Source organism: Lagenorhynchus albirostris, chromosome 10 (assembly GCF_949774975.1).
Source record: "Lagenorhynchus albirostris chromosome 10, mLagAlb1.1, whole genome shotgun sequence".
Taxonomy (NCBI): domain Eukaryota; kingdom Metazoa; phylum Chordata; class Mammalia; order Artiodactyla; family Delphinidae; genus Lagenorhynchus; species Lagenorhynchus albirostris.
In genome coordinates, this window is record NC_083104.1 from 77,764,291 (window position 1) to 77,784,778 (window position 20,488).

General features: G+C 40.2%; 1 pseudogene; it reads right to left on the minus strand.

Annotated features, from left to right (window-relative positions):
- Positions 1–5,524: 5,524 nt before the first annotated feature.
- On the minus strand, positions 5,525–20,084 carry LOC132527913 (patatin-like phospholipase domain-containing protein 4; annotated as a pseudogene).
- Positions 20,085–20,488: the final 404 nt, after the last annotated feature.

Below are 20,488 nucleotides of genomic sequence, written 5' to 3' on the forward strand. Positions count from 1 at the left end.
AGTTTATGAACGTTGAATAAACTTGGGCCGTAGGGAGTGTAGAGAGGATCTGAATGCATTTTAACTGCCAAGCGAGTTACAAGTATGAGGCACAAAGACCCTGCTGGACACTGTTCAGAAGGGCTCAGGACCTCCATCCTACAAGACCCACTGTGAGCCAAGCTTAGTGCCCTAATGGAGTGAAGTTTAGGCTCCCAGTCATGTCGAGAATTACCTCAATACAGTTTTATTTGTGTCTCAAGATTTTATCTTTAAAAGAAAATAAGAATGAGATGTTTGTCTTTTACTGACTGAGATGCTTCCGAGAAAGTATCGAAGTACTCAGAGGTGTTTATGAGGTTTATCAGGTGACTGAAGTTTAGGAGAGAGAAACAGAGAAGGGAGAAAGTAGGAGGAAATGGAGAAAAACTCAATTTATAGGGATAGCTTTGTTTTTCCACTAGCAAATATTATATATCATCTCACCACCTTTAAGATGGTTTCCTGTGAATAACTTTAATATTTCTTTTATTCTTTGGTAATTATGATAATGTAAACTTTAATCATTTATTCTTTTTTTTAAACTCATGCTAGATCCAGAAACCCCCCTCCATCTACTAGTTGCCCTAACTCTTATAAATCATCTTGAGTTGGCATAAGTTAATTGAAGTCTCATGGGAAAAGCCTATTATGAATGTAATGGATTCCAGTACCTGCTCTTTCTGATAACCTACCTTTGCAGTCTTCGTTTTCATCCTGTGAACTTTTTGCGCTATTCTCCTGTCGCTTTGTACTATAAGTTCTCCCCTCTCATATATTCACATGCTTAACATTTTCCTCCTTCTTCCCTTTGTTTATCTGTTCTTTTACCTCCCTCCCTGCCTTTGAATGTTCTCATTTACCTTTGGGTTCTTGCTGGACCACAGCTCTTTATCCTCCGGGCAAGCTTAGCGTTTAGTGGCAGTGAGAACAGGCATTGGTCATTGCCAAGGCACGTTCAACTTTTAAGGTACTTAATGGTTTCCGCGTTATTTTATACTTAATTCTATTTTTTGCTTCTCCCAGCTCTCATTAGATTTTGCATGTGCGGATGATTCATCTTTGCATCTGCCAGAATTCCTAGACTATATTTCATGCTCCTTTATTGTCTGTTGGATGAATATAGGAATGAATGAATGCACAAATAATGAATGTATGAATTTTACTTGTTTCCAAGGGACCCACCCTGACATATCCCTGGAGACACTGTCCATGGATGCCAGGCCAGCTTTCCAGCCCTCCCATAAAGAAGCCAAGGGGCATCACGGTCCTTTTCAGTTTGGTTGGTTTTAGAACTGCTTTAAAAAGTAATCCACTTTCATTTTTCATGAAATCCAGGGAAATCCTGCATCATTGAAACAATCCAAATGAAAGTAAATCAAAGTGAATTTAAAGTATTATTGCAGATATAAACACACAAAAATGTTATTTGTCATTTTCCCACAAATGGGGCTAGAACCTACATAGCATCTTGTATTTTCTGAGAGCTGACATTGACTAAGGTTTCTTTTTTTTTTTTTTTTTTTTTTTGCGGTACGCGGGCCTCTCATTGTTGAGGCCTCTCCCGTCGCAGAGCACAGGCTCTGGACGCGCAGGCCCAGTGGCCATGGCTCACAGGCCCAGCCGCTCTGCGGCATGTGGGATCTTCCTGGACCGGGGCACGAACCCGTGTCCCCTGCATCAGCAGGCGGACTCTCAACCACTGCGCCACCAGGGAAGCCCATGGTTTCTTTGATCAATGCATATAAGAAAGGAACTAGAAAGACCACACTTGGATAAGACAAAAGTCTATATGGCCATTGTTTATTTTACAGTAGAACACAGCATAACTGCCAAACATTGAAGCAGGTAACTAGTAGTTCTACCAACTCATCTTTAGGTAACTGCCTTATATATTACATAAAAACATAAATTTGTGTTCTCCTCTCATTAATTACATTTTATCATAATTATGTCATCATGCATATAAACTTGTAAAATTATCATATACCAAAAGTGATTTTTAAAAATTAATTTATTATTTATTTATTTATTTTTGGCTTCGTTGGGTCTTCATTGCTGCACGTAGGTGTTCTCTAGTTGCGGCGAGCAGGGGCTACTCTTCGTTGCAGTGCGTGGGCTTCTCATTGCAGTGGCTTCTTTTGTTGTGGAGCATGGGCTCTAGGTGCATGGGCTTCAGTAGTTGTGGCACGCAGGCTCAGTAGTTGTGGCTTATGGGCTCTAGAGCACAGGCTCAATAGTTGTGGCACATGGGCTTAGTTGCTTCGCGGCATGTGGGATCTTTCTAGACTAGGGATCGAACCTGTGTCCCCTGCATTGGCAGGAGGATTCTCAACCACTGTGCCACCAGAGAAGTCCCTCCAAAAGTGATTTAACAGCACATTTCATGCCACTGATAAGCACAGACTGTTAATCATCTCAGTAAAAGAGATGTTAACGTTTCCTCTTATTCTGGATTTCCTACTCTCTTATAGCAGACTGCCATCTCTTTGTCTCCAATGTTCCATGCACCTCCCAGTCTTCCATGCACCTCAAAATCTATTCACGGAATAGAAGGTAGACTGGGGGAAACTGTGGAATGTATAGATCGCTATGGATTTACCTTAACCCATAATAGACTTTACCTTTTCAATCTCAATTTTAAGTTGTAAATAGATAAAATATTCTGCTATTAAAGTACCCAAATTAGAATTTGTCCTTAGAAGATATCTCAAACATAGAGCAATTCAATGTTTTGCAAAATATTAGGCTTTCTTTTCCATGTAAATGCCACAGGCAGACAGGATTCTGTGCCTGCTCCTACCTCTGTGTGTTTCCTGAATAAACATCTAGAGTTTGATAATCTATCATCCGCGTGCAGCTCATCACCTTAAAGGCATGATTAAACGAGGGAATCACAAAAGCCATTGGTACAACACACAGGTATATAAGCACAACAAAGGAAATTTTCTGTCAAAGCAGTGCCAAATTAATTTGCCCCTCCGTATTTAATCATGCATGATAGGTTTTATTGCTGCTTCTGTAATCTTACTTTTATTAAGACTGCTATCAAACTCAGAATTCAAGGATTTTATTACCTCAGGTGCCTCACAAATATAAAACAAAACATATTTATGCATAGGAGTTTAGAGTCACAGCTAATGAATTCATTTTTGTTTTTACCTTCAAAGTTAGTCTACGTATGTAGAAAATTCTTATGGTGAATATCTTAATTTCTTTACAATGGAAATATAATTAATATTGGTAGATGTGTTCATACTCCTTCTCTTTAAAGAAGGATGCCCCCAAACCCCATTTGGCGTAATTTCCTGAGAACGACCTGTGTGAAGACACAAAGACACATGGTACATACACTTGAAATGATAATAATTAGAAAGTTAAAATGACTATAATTGAAGCCAAACAGAGCAGATACTCAAAACAGAACACTTCTTAATTTTCTCCTGATGTTTTAAAATACCTATATATTTAGTGTCTGCCTCTTTTTTTTTAGAGTGTAAGTTCCAGGAAGGGAGAGATTTTGTCTTACCTATTGATGTATCCTCAGTGTCTAGAACATTGTCTGGCATAGACAGTGTTCAATAAATATTGATTGAATGAATAGGATCCAGAGTCACTCTGTAGCTAAGTGTAGAATGAGCAGTGCTAATCCACACATAGTCCCTGTGTACTTGGAATTACCAGAGAAGACCTCAGGAAAGAAGTTATACTTAAAGTTGGATGGGAAGGATGGGTAGGTAACCTTTCACTTCTCGATTTACTTCTGCCAACAGATGAATACCCTGAAGTCATCAGTCATTACTGGGATGATAAATCCTTGGGTACATCAAAGAGTCCTCTTTTAAAGAGCTTTACGTTTTAGCATCTATTTTGACCACTTCAGGCCAAAACACCATAGTAAACAAAGCAAAATAAAATGAATACTCAGGAACGCATCATGCCTTAAATACATGCCTTAAATGATTTACTGGCTGGAGCCACTGATGGTTACACTTGCACGTGAGGATCCTGGCAGCGCATAGACCTCACCTGAAATGTTTCAGAGGACAGGTACTGACAAAACAAAGCCCGTGGCAGGGCAAGTGTAGTTTCTTTGAATAACAAGTTTAGAGGGAACTTGGATTACTTTTTAAAGCAGTTCTAATACCAACCAAACTGGAAAGGGCCCATGATGCCCCTTGGCTTCTTTATGGGAGCACGGAAAAGCTGGCCTGGCATCCATGGGCAACGTCTCCAAGGATATGTCAGGGTGGGTCCCTTGGAACTCATGCTACAGTGAAATATGTTTGTATTCTAGACTTTACATTCACTCTAATTGTAGAAAGCAAGGTTTCAGTTCTGCTAAAGTCATAGCAGAGTTATGTGCCTTTATTATGATTAGATACCCTTATTGAGAACACATACATTTGGGGAAATGTGCATTGAATTTGGGAGAAATAGTGACATGATGGAAAGTACACAGATGCCAGGGTCAGACTGTCTTGTCTTTATGACTCGACTTAAATGTAACAGCAGTGTGATCTTGGGGAAATTAATTAACTTTTGGTAGCTCCACATTTTTTTCATTAAAAAAGAGACTACTTTAAGGATAAAATATCTAGAGTAGTACTTGGCCCATGGTAGGGATTAATTAAGTGTAGTAGTGAAAGTAATAATAGCTATTATTTATTAAGCATTTACTGTGAACCAGAAACTAAAAAGTATTTCATATTTATTATCCCAATTGCTCCTCACAAAAATGCTATGAAATGGGTATAATTATTATCTTTACTCAACAGACTTAACAGGCCTGGGAACTGTGATTCAAAAAATGTTAAATAACTTTTCCAAGCTCACAGAGCAAGAAAGTGGTAAAGGTGGGATTAAATCCAAGAAAAATGACTGAGCTTGAATCTGAGATTTCAGTCACTTTGTCAAACTTCCTTTCCAAATAATAGGAAATTTGTATTAAATAATAATAATTAATGTGGTATACTATCAGTCTCAAGCACATTGGCTTGACAACATAGCAAAATGGAAGGAGAATAATTAACTAAACAACCAGAATTTATTGAGTTACTCCTATGCTCCAGGTGCTGTGCCTTATACGTTTTCTCACTTAATCTTCAGAGGTGGATATTATTATTCTGCATTTTATAAATGTTGAAACTGAGGCTTAGAGAGGTTAAAGCACTTGCTTTAGTCACTTACAACTGAGAGCCAGTACTGGAACGAAGGCTCACGTAAAGCAGTGAACGGAGCCACAAGGAAGAGAAGAGTTCAGAAGTGAAGAGGGGAGGGTGGCAATGGCTGGGAGTGTGGCAGGAGAGGTAGTCAGGGCCAGACGTCCAGGGCTGTGGATGCCTTGCTGTGGACCTTAGTCTTTATCCTGAGTAATAGTTCTAAAACAGAGAATTAATATGATCAGCTAAGACATTTCTTTTAGGCTTTGAAAAAAAAGATTTCATTAGAAACCTCCATCAAAAACAGTCTGAAATGTGTTTTGCATTATAAAGTTTTAAACATTCTATTCAAACCAACTTTCTTTAAGTAAAAACTTGATGGCATCATCAAAGCCATGTTGATACAATAATTCCATTATCCTCTTGCTTGATGGGGGAAGGGCTTGGTTAAGTCTCACCCAGTTTACCCTGAACAGTATGTCCTGGTTGGCGCTATTAACATAGAGCTCCAGCTGCCTTTTGTCCTGCAGGGAGATGTCCAATCATCCACTGAATGGTGGCCTATAGGCAGGATGGGAAGGCAGATGGTGAAGCCTCCATCCGCCCACTTCTTAACGAGGTCCCCCCCGAAGGAAAACTGGAGACTAAGTAGTTTTCTCTGGTCTTGGTGTTGGTGACGGAGACGTTCAGTCGGTGGTGGGCCAGCTCATGGGCGTTGCAGGGGAGAATCAACTCCATTCCGCTCCTTGGATGGCAGATGACGAGCAGGACATGGCAGCAATCTTCCCTCAGCTAAGACATATTTTAAAAAGATATCTCCAATATCAAGGTAGTGGGTCCCCTTAGAGAGCTCAGTGTGGCACAGAACTATCAGTGGGCTGCCTAGATTCCCACTAATCATATTTCCTCCTCCTGGGCACTGAGAAGGACTATATTCCCCAACTTTCCTTGCAGTTACGTTGGGTCCACGCAACTGAGATCCAGTAAAAATGATGTTCACTCCTTTCAAGTCTGACTATAAATCACCCTGGGCAGTACTTCCACACTCTTGTTTCCCTTTCCCCAATGACAGTGGTAGTTGTGGACAGAAAATGGATTCCTGATTTATCACTTACAAGACTCCCAGCAGGACCACTGACCTTCATTGCTCTATGCAATATTAATTAAAAGGAGAAAACATGTTTTATTGTATTAAGCCACTGAAATCTGGAGTTTTATTTGTTACAGTCGATCAATCCTTTTCCTTCCTAGCCTCTCTTGACTAATTAATATTCTGTATTCTCATAGGAGGAAAAGTACTTCCTATGGTATGCATGAAAGCTAAGATTGACAAGGCATGTGATCCTGATCATTCTATTTTATTTTTGCGGTACGCGGGCCTCTCACTGCTGTGGCCTCTCTGGTTGCAGAGCACAGGCTCCGGATGCACAGGCTCAGCGGCCATGGCTCACGGGCCCAGCCACTCTGCAGCATGTGGGATCTGCCCGGACCGGGGCCCGGACCGGGGCATGAACCCGTGTCCCCTGCATCGGCAGGCGGACTCTCAACCACTGCGCCACCAGGGAAGCCCGATCATTCTATTTTTGCAGAGCAGATAGTGTTGTTGGTTCTGGGACCTGTTAAGATGTTTCCTGAGAGCAGAGTGCTTTGATTGTGTCAATGTGACAGCCAGCCTCCAAAATGATCCCTAATAATCTTTGCTTCCTGGTATTCATGCCTTTGTTCAGTCCTCTTTTACATTGAATTAGGGCTGACTTATGTGACCAATGGAATACTGTGGAGATGATGGTATGTGACTTCAGGTAATAAAATGCTTTGCAGCTTCTGCTTTGGTCTCTTGGATCATTCACTCTAGAAGAAGCCAGATGCCATCCCATGAAGACACTAAGCAACCCCATGGAGAGACCCATGTGGAGAGGACTGAGGCCTTCTGCCAATGTCCAGCATGGCCTTGCTAGCTGCATGAGTGAGCCACAGTAGAAGCGGATCCTCCAGCCCCAGTCAAGCCTCCAGATGACTACAGCCCTCAGCCTCCTGAGTTTTCCAGCTGATGTCCCAGATGATGTGGAGCAGAAACAAGCCATCCCCACTGTGCCCTTTCGGATCCATGACCTATGAAACCATGAGAAATGCCAGCTGATTATTGTTGATTTAGTTCAGGACGTTTTAGGGCAGTATGTTATGCTGCAGTATACTACGACAGCCACTAATGTCGGATGGAATCAAAGACGACCCAAATAGGATTCCTGAACACAAAGTGGCCTGGAGGCCTGATTCTGGGCTAGTGGGCCTGTCTGCCTCTGGTGTGGACTTCTGGCTTCTATGGTAGCTCTTCAGCAGAGCTGTGGCTGCTTTCCCTCTAATTACTCTGCCTGGTTCTAGGAGCAACCGCAGTAGATGATGCTTGTGCTCTCTGTGACTGGACAAAGAACCTGGGGCACCTTTTCTCATTGAATGATGAGCTTTCTAAGTAGAATGGCAAGACATTTCTTTTAAGGTGTGCTGTTGTTATTTAATCCCTAATTTGAATTATCTTGAAAGTCAAATGGAATTAGAAAGAGAGTGTTAGCCTGTTTTAGAGACACGTTCCTTGTCACAGATTGAACTAAAATGAAGGTTCTATTGGCCAATCCATTTTCTTTCTTTTAGAAACTGCGATTGGGTAATCACGTAGTGAGAAGATCACTGGATTGAAAGTCAAATGACTTTGTCTCAAGCCCTGACCATACCTTTTGACAGCTAGATAATGTTGAAGAAATTACTAAATATTTCCCTCACTATAAAATTCAGGAGATGCTGATGATACCTAAATAAAAGGAATTAGATTGTTGTGAGAGTGAGGGTAGATAATATACTGGGCCTGTTTTGGTAAAATATAAAAGGTTGCATCAATATTTTATTCAAAGGACATGTACTAAGTGTGTACTAGGGTTCAACCACCATTCTCGAATTTGCAAAGGAGCAGCAAATGGATTAAAAGCCATGCCTTCATAGAGATAACATTATATGCAGGTAGAGTCATGTATTAGTTTTCTATTGCTGTCATAACACATTACCACAAAATTAGTTACTTAACACAATACAAATGTATGATCTTACAGTTCTGGATCTTTGAAGTCCAACATGGGTCTCACTTGGCTAACATCAGGGTGGAGGTGGAGCTGCTTTACTTGCTAGAGGCTCTATGGGAGAATCATTTTCCTTGTCTTTCCCGCCTTCAAAGAGACTGCCTACATTCCTTGACTCATGGCCTCCTTTCTCCATCTTCAAAGGTAGCACTGTAGCACCTTTCTGACCAGTCTTCTGTAGTTGCATCCCTCTTTGATTCCCATCATTCTTCTGCATCCCTCTTCCACCTCTTGTAACTACACAGAGCCCACCTAGATAACCCAGGATATCTTAAGGTCCTTCAGTTAATTATGTCTGCAAATTCACAGGTTCTGGGGATTAGGTTATAGACATCTTTGGGGGCCATTGTTCTGCTTACCACATAAAGTACACTGTAGTTGCGTTGAAATGCTCTAAATGACTACTTGCTCTTCAGTTTATATCAATATAACCAAAATCATACAGCACAGCTTACAATTTTATTATTATTGTTTTGTTTTGTACCCTAAGCTTATGCCTGACTTACAAGAATTAGGTTTTAAGAAATTATTCCTTCCCAGTTCTATCTAGAATTTTGCAGTTGTTTTTCCCTTAAACTATTGGGAGGTAGAGGTGGAAAAGAACCTGATAGGCAAAGGAGAAAACCCAATTCATTTATTATTTCTATGTAAAGCCTGGGTGCATGATATCTTATTCATTGACCTGGATCAGAACCAGTGTTGAAATCTTATTGCTGAGATGTAATGCTATGACCCTGAGGAATGAATTTAGTTCAGAACAAACAAGACCATCAGTGACAGTCACTGTCTATTTCTGGCACATTAAGTCAAGATTTTTTGGAGTGTCAGAATCTGTTATAACTTGGATTGAAATATGACAACCTGTCAAAAAATTTCCACAACTGATAACATCCCCTTGAGGTTAATAGACAAAATTATAAGATGGAATAATTTGTGTAATATAATTCATAAATTCCTTGTCATGAAATCTCAGGGGTGGGATTTTATACATATGTAGTCAGTTTTGCTGCACCACTATGTAATACTTGATCCCTTATGCTTGAAATATATTTACAAAATAGAGTAAGACACATTTCAAGTCAATTCAGTTTGATAAGAGTTTGTAGGTAATTGATGATACATGATGCACACTCCTAGGTGCTGTGGGAGGTACATTAGAGGAATAAAAGATGGCTCTCACTGAAAAGCTTGTTGCTGTAAACTATGTAAACACGGAAAATAACTGAAGAACATTACAAATCAATATACTCCAGCCCGCCATAGACCAATGAACTATGAAAGCTCGGTGGGTTCTGTTGACATGATAAAGGCTGAAGGGATATTTAGGGACTCAGGATAGATTTAAAAAGTGTGGGGAGGGGCTTCCCTGGTGGCGCAGTGGTTGAGAGTCCGCCTGTCGATGCAGGGGACACGGGTTCGTGCCCCGGTCTGGGAAGATCCCACATGCCGCGGAGCGGCTGGGCCCGTGAGCCATGGCCGCTGAGCCTGCGCGTCCGGAGCCTGTGCTCCGCAACGGGAGAGGCCACAACAGTGAGAGGCCCACGTACTGCAAAAAAAAAAAAAAAAAAGATATAAATGTAGTGTTTGCTGTTTATCTGTGATACATTGTAAATAAACTGGATGTCATTACAATCAGGGAGCCAACCTAGTTGGCCTATGGCAGAATAACAATTGTTTCCTTATATTCAGAAATTTCTGGATCATCTAGAATCTTCTTGGTTTTATCTGAAGTACTGTCTTTTGGAAATTCAGATGAAAAAGAGAGAATATTCTTGCTTGTTTATCCCTCAATTGAAATAAAAGATAAAGGGAGGGAAAAAAAATCAGGGAGGTTTCCCTTCCTTACCCTACGTGCAGGTTTACTGAAAAATTTATTTCCGACCATGAGCCAGGGCTACAGATTCCCATGTGGGAGATGCCTTTAACTCATTTCAATTTGTCAGGCTGAAGAATCTTGGTGCTTTTATAGCTGGGGAGGAAAAACATTGGATCTTCATTTTTCTGTTGCTCTAAGTAGGGTTATATATGGAGGGAAATAGATTGGGGGAAAAAATGTCCAAAGAGTTTGACTTTTACTTACTTAGTTATTTAAAACAGAGTATATATGGTTTAAGATAAAATAGAATATCAACTTTAGAAGGTGTGTGTACATAAATAATTTTTAACTTTGTGGATGAAAATTAGGATTTTACTTGAAGGGCTGTTCGAAATTATTCATCGGTGCTCTGCTTAGCATATTCTCTTGGAAAATCCACTTAGAAGAAACAATAGGATTTCATATCTTCAAATAAGATGCTTAAAAATAGGAGACTCCAGGGCTTCCCTGGTGGCGCAGTGGTTGAGAGTCCGCCTGCCGATGCAGGGGACGCGGGTTCGTGCCCTGGTCCGGGAAGATCCCACATGCCACGCAGCGGCTGGGCCCGTGAGCCATGGCCGCTGAGCCTGCGCGTCCGGAGCCTGTGCTCCGCAGCGGGAGAGGCCACAACAGTGAGAGGCCCGCGTACCACAAAAAAAAAAAATAAAAAAAATAGGAGACTCCTAAAATCTCTTAAGATCTCCTAAAAATAGGAGACTTTATTTAATTGCTTTTATACGTCTCTTGCCTGTGTAAGGTTGTCCTCACCCTTGTTTCGTCCTTGGTAGTTTTTGGTCTAGTTTTAAGCACTCCTGGCTTTTTCCTGCTTCTTTCCATTAGAACTACTTCCACAGCCCAATAGACTGTTAAGAAAGTTTGAGGGGTTTTTATATAATGATTTTTTTTCTCTGAAATTCTTCTTCGTTTTTTTTTTAAAACAGTGTTTCTCCATCCAGTTATATCTCTCTTTAATTATGCTTTAGCTATGCCTAAGTAATTCTTTCTCCACTTTAGTTTTCATACCCTTAGGTTATTTTAAGCAATCATCATGTCTCTCATCAGCTATGCTTTTAAGCTTGAAATGGCAGCCTTATTGACCGATGATGCTATTTGAAATCTAGTGTTTGTAAATATAAGTTTGTGATTGTAGGACTTAAAGCATTGGATGGGAGTAAAATATTTTATTTATTTACTTTCATTTACTTCTTTGTGCTGCCAAAGGGAAAAGGACAGAAAACAGTATTTGCTCTGAAAGCTGTAGAAGAAAGTGTTTGACTTAGTTCATTCTTTCTGTGCTTCTATGAACATTTTCTCAGAGGGGGAGAATTTAGCTCCATAGTATTTCTTTATGAAAAATTACCCTATGTGTTTTCTATAAGAAGTAAAGAGACTTTTCAGAAAAGTGAGAGCTAATTTATAAACAGATCTTAATGCATCTGAGATGTATAGGAGTTAAGAAAAAAGAAAACACTGCTATATGTACTTATGTATATGTATTTCTGAAAATTTGTTTCAAACTGTATTTAGTTAATTGCTTCACTATGATACCAGTATTTTAGTTCCTTATGTGTTAAACACTGGAGTAAGAAAGAATAAGAAAGTCCTGGATCTTGCCCTTCAGAAGGGCATTCCACAGTAAGGAATAAAAACAGGTGAGCAGATAATAAAAATGCAAATGCAGTAAAGTGCCAAAATAAATGAGTAAGAACAATCTGGAATTTTAAAACATCGATTGTCCTGTAGGTAAAGTGAAAAATTCTAAAGAAATATAATCACTACCAGCTCCCCCAATTACTTTCTAAATTTGGATATTTGCATATTATTATTTTTTTAATTGGGAGGGTAATTAAGTTGTTGGCAAGGTATTCAGTTTCGTGTTTTTTACTAGAATTGGAGCTTTTATATGTCAGAGTTAATGTATAATTATATAAAATGGGAAGAAACGTCTTAAAAAGACCACTTAAAAATTTGGTTCACAATTCAAAGGAAGTTTAAAAATGTGATTTAAAATACATCATAGCATCACACTAAAGAGAACTAGCCTCATTTACAATCTCATATTGCACTAAATTAAGAATTTGGTGTCATGGCAGCCAACTAATTGATATGTAGACACAACCCATTGGGAACATAGGGCAATAGTTAGGATTATGTTCACCATATTTCATCTAGATAATCCTGCTTTAAAAAGCTAGATATTTTATCCTATTTTTTCAATGTCCTACCAAAATAAGGTTTTTGCCTCTGGCCTGAGCTGACCATTTATAGGTAAATTATTAATTGATTGACTGGATTATCACAAGATGAATAGGACCCAGCATTAGGTTCATTAAAATAATAGGAAGGAAAAACAGTTGGTCTACTTATTTTGACATCTAAGCTTCTAAATCAAAATTATATTTTATAGTTTTCTGCATAAAGGTCTTTTGCTCCTTAGGTAGATTTATTCCTAGGTATTTGATTCTTCTTGTTGCAGTGGTAAATGGGAGTGTTTCCTTAATTTCTCTTTCAGATTTTTCATCATTAGTGTATAGGAATGCAAGAGATTTCTGTGCATTAATTTTGTATCCTGCTACTTTACCAAATTCATTGATTAGCTTTAGTAGTTTTCTGGTAGCATCATTAGCATTCTCTATGTATAGTATCATGTCATCAGCAAACAGTGACAGCTTTACTTCTTTTCCGATTTGGATTCCTTTTATTTCTTTTTCTTCTCTGATTGCTGTGGCTAAAACTTACAAAACTATGTTGAATAATAGTGGTGAGAGTGGACAGCCTTGTCTTGTTCCTGATCTTAGAGGAAATGCTTTCAGTTTTTCACCATTGACAATGCTGTTTGCTGTGGGTTTGTCGTATATGGCCTTTATTATTTTGAGGTAAGTTCCCTCTATGCCTATTTTCTGGAGGGTTTTTATCATAAATGGGTGTTGAATTTTGTCAAAAGCTTCTTCTGAATCTATTGCGATGATCATATGGTTTTTATTCTTCAGTTTGTTAATATGGCTTATCACATTGATTGATTTGCATATATTGAAGAATCCTTGCATTCCTGGGAAAAAACCCACTTGATCATGGTGTATGATACTTTTAATGTGCTGTTGGATTCTGTTTGCTCATATATTGTTGAGGATTTTTGCATCTATGTTCATCAGTGATATTGGCCTGTAGTTTTCTTTCTTTGTGACACTGATGAAAGAAATTAAAGATGATACAAACAGATGGAGAGTTATACCATGTTCTTGGATTGGAAGAATCAACATTGTGAAAATGACTATACTACCCAAAGCAATCTACAGATTCAGTGCAATCCCTATCAAACTACCAGTGGCATTTTTCACAGGACTAGAACAAAAAAAAAAAAAAAATCACAATTTGTATGGAAACACAAAAGATCCCGAATAGCCAAAGCAATCTTGAGAAAGAAAAACAGAGCTGGAGGAATCAGGTGCCCAGACTTCAAACTATACTACAAAGCTACAGTAATCAAGAGAGTATGGTACTGGCACAAAAACAGAAATATAGATCAATGGAACAGGATAGAAAGCCCAGAGATAAACCCACACACATATGGTCACCTTATTTTTGAGAAAGGAGGCAAGAATATACAGTGGAGAAAAGACAGCCTCTTCAATAAGTGGTGCTGGGAAAATTTGACAGCTACATGTAAAAGAATGAAATTAGAACACTCCCTAATACCATACACAAAAATAAGCTCAAAATCTATTAAAGACCTAAATGTAAGGCCAGACACTATCAAACTCTTGGGGAAAACATAGGCAGAACACTCTATGACATGAATCACAGCAAGATCCTTTTTGGCCCACCTCCTAGAGAAATGGAAATAAAAACAATAATAAACAAATGGGACCTAATGAAACTTCAAAGCTTTTGCACAGCAAAGGAAACCATAAGCAAGACGAAAAGACCACCCTCAGAATGGGAGAGAATATTTGCAAATGAAGCAACCGACAAAGGATTAATCTCCAAAATTTACAAGCAGCTCATGCAGCTCAATATCAAAAAAGCAAACAACCCAATCCAAAAATGGACAGAAGACCTAAATAGACATTTCTCCAAAGAAGATATAAAGATTGCCAACAAACACATGAAAGGATGCTCAACATCACTAATCATTAGAGAAATGCAAATCAAAACCACGAGGAGGTATCACATCACATGGGTCAGAATGGCCATCATCAAAAAATCTACAAACAGTAAATGCTGGAGAGGGTGTGGGGAAAAGGGAACCCTCTTGCATTGTTGGTAGGAATGTAAATTGATACAGCCACTATGGAGAACAGTATGGAGGTTCCTTAAGAAACTAAAAATAGAATTACCATATGACCCAGCAATCCCACTACTGGGCATATACCCTGAGAAAACCATAATTCAAAAAGCGTCATGTACCACAATGTTCATTGCAGCTCTATTTACAATAGCCAGGACACGGAAGCAAGCTAAGTGTCCATTAGCAGATGAATGGATAAAGAAGATGTGGCACATATATACAATGGAATATTACTCAGCCGTAAAAAGAAATGAAAGCGAGTTATTTGTAGAGAGGTGGATGGACCTAGAGTCCGTCATACAGAGCGAAGTAAGTCAGAAAGAGAAAAACAAATACCATATGCTAACACATACATATGGAATCTAAAAAAATGAAAATGGTTCTGAAGAACCTAGGGGGAGGACAGGAATAAAGACGCAGGTGTAGAGAATGGACTTGAGGACACGGGGAGGAGGAAGGGTAAGCTGGGATGGAGTGAGAGAGTGGCATGGACATATATACACTACCAAATGTAAAATAGATAGGTAGTGGGAAGCAGCCACATAGCACAGGGAGGTCAGCTTGGTGCTTTATGACCATCTAGAGGGGTGGGATAGGGAGGGTGAGAGGGAGATGCAAGAGGGAAGAGATATGGGAACACATGTATATGTATAACTGATTCACTTTGTTATAAAGCAGAAACTAACACACCATTATAAAGCAATTATACTCCAATAAAGATGTTAAAAAAATATTTTAATGAACAGTACTTAGTCACTATGCCAGTGACTACATTGAAAAAGTTGCATTTTGTTTAATAGAATAAAACTGTAATTTCATGCTAGTACAAATCAAAATAGTAGCAAAGTAACTGCCAGCTTTAAATACATTTATTAAGATAATAAATTTATTAATAGTTGATGTTTTCAGAGGTTCAGAGCACTGTCTCTGCAGTAATACTTCTATGGACAAGCTAAATTTGCATTAGTCTGCCTTGCCAAAGTAAGTTAAATTTTAGGTCAAATTAATTAGAGCTCTTTGAGCATTTGGTGTACATAAAGGTAGAAAAATGAACTTGAAGCTTTGGAAGATGGTGTTTAAGATTAAATGAGGAGTACTGTTGCATTTGGACTGGTTAATATTGTTATCTGTATACTCTTTACCATATAGTAAGCACACGTTCTAAGGATAGTTTGGGGAACAGTTTAAAGCGTAGTTTAAATAGATTTTAGGGTCTCAACTTTCTCATCTTAAAAGCTGAGAGTAGTAATTTGTGCCTTGCAGGGTTGCTCCAAGGATATGATGGCTAGTGTACATACAGGACCTAGCACATAATAAACGTTCAACGAACAGAAGCTGTAGTTGTCAGAAATGTCTTTCTCACGTGCGCATGTTTTTGTGAGGTGCAGATTATTGCCCCAAGTCATAAAGCTCACCATTATATAGAAAGCACGTTAAATTCATAAAAGTGGGGAAATCTATAGGGAAACCGCAGAGAGGGAGATTCTCCCACTTTCAAAGTTGGCACTCACCCTAAGCCTCCTCAAAAACCCAGACAGACAGCACAAGGACCCAGACAGACAGCACCAAGGATGGGCAGAAAGGAAGTGAGGAAGGCCGACACCAGCCAGCCTGTGGTGCTGCTACCGTCAGGGCCAGCCCACCTGCCTCCCCTTGCAAACCCTTATGGGGCCTCACACTCACCTCCCCTGCCATCACCCAAGCTCCACGTGAGCACAGAAGTGTCCCGTGGTAGCCAGACCATCACTCAGTTACTGCCACAATTATTCACCTACAGCAGATTCCAGAATTCTCTGCTCCTGGATTCAGGGGATGTGCTATAAGACTCTTCGAGCCTGGAGGCAATTAGCAGGAGACCAGAAAAAATAAAGGTGATGGCAGTCAAATTGTAAAAGCTGAAACCAACTAGCAATGTGAGGGTGAACTGGATATAGTTTGAGAGAGGGAAATATCTGTCACGTGTCTCTGTTTTCTTAACAAATGTGAATGAGTATTCAATAAAAATATTAGTTTTCACTTAGCTCTCTGAACTGTAGCCCCACAGCACAGTTGTTTGAGGTTCCCATTACTGGATTTCTGGGTTTAAAAGTGGAACTTTTAAACAAAAAGGGTCAACTAGTCCTAAAGTTAGATCTCTAGAAAAATTATAAGTTCTTTTGGTATTGATAGTTTAAATTTTACTTACTTGAATTTCTTCAATAAAAAGAAAGACAATAAGAGAAAAATACGGTAAAGAGAAAATACCCTATTTGCTGAATTCAAATGTATGATTTTTAATAAGAATTTCCTATGAATCCTCCTCCACACCTAATCCCACTTAACTATTTACTTTCTATAGCAAAAAAAAGGAGTTATAAATACAGCTGAAAGATATGTTAATTACTCACGTGAAAGACAAGTGACAGTAAACATGAGAACAACACATAACAATACATGCATGCGCACAGAAACCATTACAATGCCTGATTCTTTTGAAAAAGTACCCATCTAGAAAAGAATATATAGCGTAGGGCAGGTTTTGCCCTTCGTGCCTATGATTAGAGTCCTAATGCTATGTTGCCTTAAACCGTGCCAATTTCATTTCTACAGTGAAATACACTTTAGAGGATGGGAAGAAAACTGATTATTTAATCAAAGGGAGGGAGAAAACCAAAATAATCCACTGTATCTCATGAAGGAGTAGAGGTTGGGGTTAGGAAAAACCTCAGAAAGCATTATAATAAGGGTACTTCTTTATTTTAAGTAACAAATAAAATAGCAAAACATTTTTTTTCCCATCATAAAACTGACTTTGATCCCCAGTACAGCCATTGAGTGGAAAATTGAACCACAGTATAATTGCTTTCCCTGTGACTGATAAAGTGGTGTAACAAATTTTGTGTTTGAATGATAAAATCAGCAATTGGCCCCTAGCATTTCCCTCTGCCATTCCTCCAAGGACACTCAAGTCCCATCAGGCTCCAGGGCAAGAGAAAGGATGGAAGAACTAACTGTAAATCTACTCCAAGTTATTGTTGGATTTCTCTTGCTTACTTGCTTAAGGAAATAAAAAAATAAAATAAAAATGTCCATGTTTGTCTTTAATGCCTAATATAAATCACTTCCGAATGTGAGGGGGAAAAAAAACAGCTTTCGCTGAAAACTGATTACAGATGTAAAAAAAAAAATTTAAAGCCATAGTAAGAAAAATTATTTTACTCAAGAGCAAAATCTTGTTAGAATGGGGAAATTGTCTTCGGAGTCCCAGGGACAAATGCTACAGCTGTTTGAGGCAGAGGCACAGCCAGAAAGATGCAGGAAGGAAACCATTTGTGAGCTCATTATGACAGCACTTAACTGTGGAAAGACACTTCCACTTTCCGGGTGGAAGCTCAGCAGAGCTCACCTGCCCATCACCACAGCTGAGTTTCCCAGCTTATTTGGGGTAACGATCCCAAATGGCTGTGCCGGTTGTGAAATTCTGTGGATCCCTCTCAATTTTTTTTTTTTTTTTTGTAATACGCGGGCCTCTCACGGTTGTGGCCCCTCCCGTTGCGGAGCACAGGCTCGGGACACGCAGGCTCAGCGGCCATGGCTCACGGGCCCAGCCGCTCCGCGGCATGTGGGATCTGCCCGGACTGGGGCCCGGACCGGGGCACGAACCCGTGTCCCCTGCATCGGCAGGCAGACTCTCAACCACTGTGCCACCAGGGAAGCCCCCCTCTCAATTTTTTAATTTAGCTGGTATATTTTCCAGAAGAGGGTAAATTCCTAGCCCCTAGAAGAGACAGTGATGGTATTAATGTATCTGGTAGAGGGGGAGGGGAGAAGAAGATCCCAGTGAAGCAAGGGCCCTACAATGAAAGCCTGAAAGCTTCAATCTGGGTGTCTTTGTGGAAGCTCATCTTGCACTGAAACACTTGGTTTGCACACCTGGACCCAGATTTGGTCATCTGCAGGTACCTACTGAAATTCAGCTTTACACAAAGAAAATGTGTTTCTTGAGTAGTGCTTCTGTTTTTTTTTTTTTTAATTTATTTATTTTATTTATTAACTTTTGGCTGCGCTGGGTCTTCATTGCTGCGCGCGGGCTTTCTCTAGTTGCAGCGAGTGGGGCCTACTCTTCGTTGTGGTGCGCAGGCTTCTCATTGCAGTGGCTTCTCTTGTTGCGGAGCATGGGCTCTAGGCATGTGAGCTCAGTAGTTGTGGCGCACGGGCTTAGTTGCTCCGCGGCATGTGGGATCTTCCCGGACCAGGGCTCGAACCCGTGTCCCCTGCATTGGCAGGTGGATTCTCAACCACTGTGCCACCAGGGAAGCCCCAGTGCTTCTGTTTTGACCTGGAGATATGGCAACATGCAGAGACCCAAGGAAAAACATTTGCAAAGATCAACTTGTTCAAGCTTCACAGAAGCTCTTCATTTCATTTGGTGCACTCAGATTAAAGCACAGTCCTGTAGTAGGAGGGGTTGGGGGAGGGATGGAGTTGGGGGAGGGTTGGGGTTAGCAGACGTAAGCTATTACATACAGAAAGCATAAACAACAAGGTCCTGCTGTACAGCACAGGGATATATTCAATGTCCTATGATAAACCATAATGAAAAAAAGACAGAAATTAACACAACATTGTAAATCAATTATACTTCAATTAAAAAAAAATAACTTAAAAAAAAAAAACAGTCCCTAAAAGCAGTCAGCCAGCCTCTCCAGCACTTGGTACTTGATACAATGGAGAACCCTAACGGGCAGCCTTATGAGCAATTTTGTAAAATTATCCTAATACTTTTTTTGTTTTCCAGATTTCTGTGTGAGCATAAATAGCATTTGTTTCATAGTTTATATATACTTTGGACCTCTTGAGTTGTTTTTCTAATTTTAATGTTGGACATTTTCAACATGTGTAAAAGCAGAAGTGTCAGTATCCTGACAGACCCATCACTCATGTCCACAGTTGTTAGGTGGAAAGCAGTGGAATCCATGGGAAACTGTCATCTCCATGCTTTCACCGTTGCTGCTGCCGGAATACTCTACGTGGCAGACAGAGTGATCCTGTAAAACGTAGTAGGTCAGGTAGAATCCCTGTTCAGATCCTCCGCTGGCTCCCTGCGGTGGGTTGAACAGTGCCTCCTGTCCCCACTCAATAGATAATATCTGTCCCGACTGCCGGAACCTGTGCATATGAAAAGAGTCTTTGTGGAGGTAATTAAATTAAGAAGCTCGAGATGAGATCATCTTGGCTGTAGGGTGAGCCCCAAATCCAATGACAGGTGTCCTTATAAAGAGAAAGGCAGAGGAAAATTTGGGGCGTACAGACATAGAGCAGGAGGTGATGGGACGACAAGGGCAGAGGCTGGTGTGATGTGTCTACAAGCCAAGGAAGGCCAAGGGTTGCAGCAGCCTCCGGAAGCCAAGAGGAAGCCACAGAACAGATTCTCTGTCAGAGCTCGCAGAGGGAACCAGTCCTGATGACACCTCGATCTCAGATTTCTGGCCTCCAGAACCGTGAGAGAAAAATGTGCTGTTGTCTGAAGCCACCGAGTTTGTGGTAATTTATGATGACAGGCATGGGAAACTAACCTTCACAGTTGTCTCCACGAGGCTCTACATGATCCGGCCTCCGTCCATGTCTCTCCGACCTTGTTGCTGTCCGTCCATGTCTCTCCGACCTTGTTGCTGTCTTGCTCAGCTCCTGTTGTACTGACGCTTCTGCTGTTCTTTGGCCGTGATAGGTTCAGTGCTGTCTCAAGCCTCTGAACTTCACCTCTAGAAGGCATTTCCCCCAGATCTTCACTGGACTGGCTTCTCCTTTTCATTCAGATCCCTATTAAATGCTGCTCCTTAGGGAGGCCTTCCCTCATCATCCTGCTTAAAATAGCCACTTCATTCCCCACACATCGTTCTCACTTCTTGCACGGCTTTATTTGTCTTAATGTAGTACTTATCACCACCTGACAACCCACCAGCATTTTCCTGTTTATTAGTTTATTTTGTTCCACTTTAATTTCAGGCTCCTTGGAAGCAGGAAGTTTTCCTCTTGTTCACTCAATCTTCAACACCTA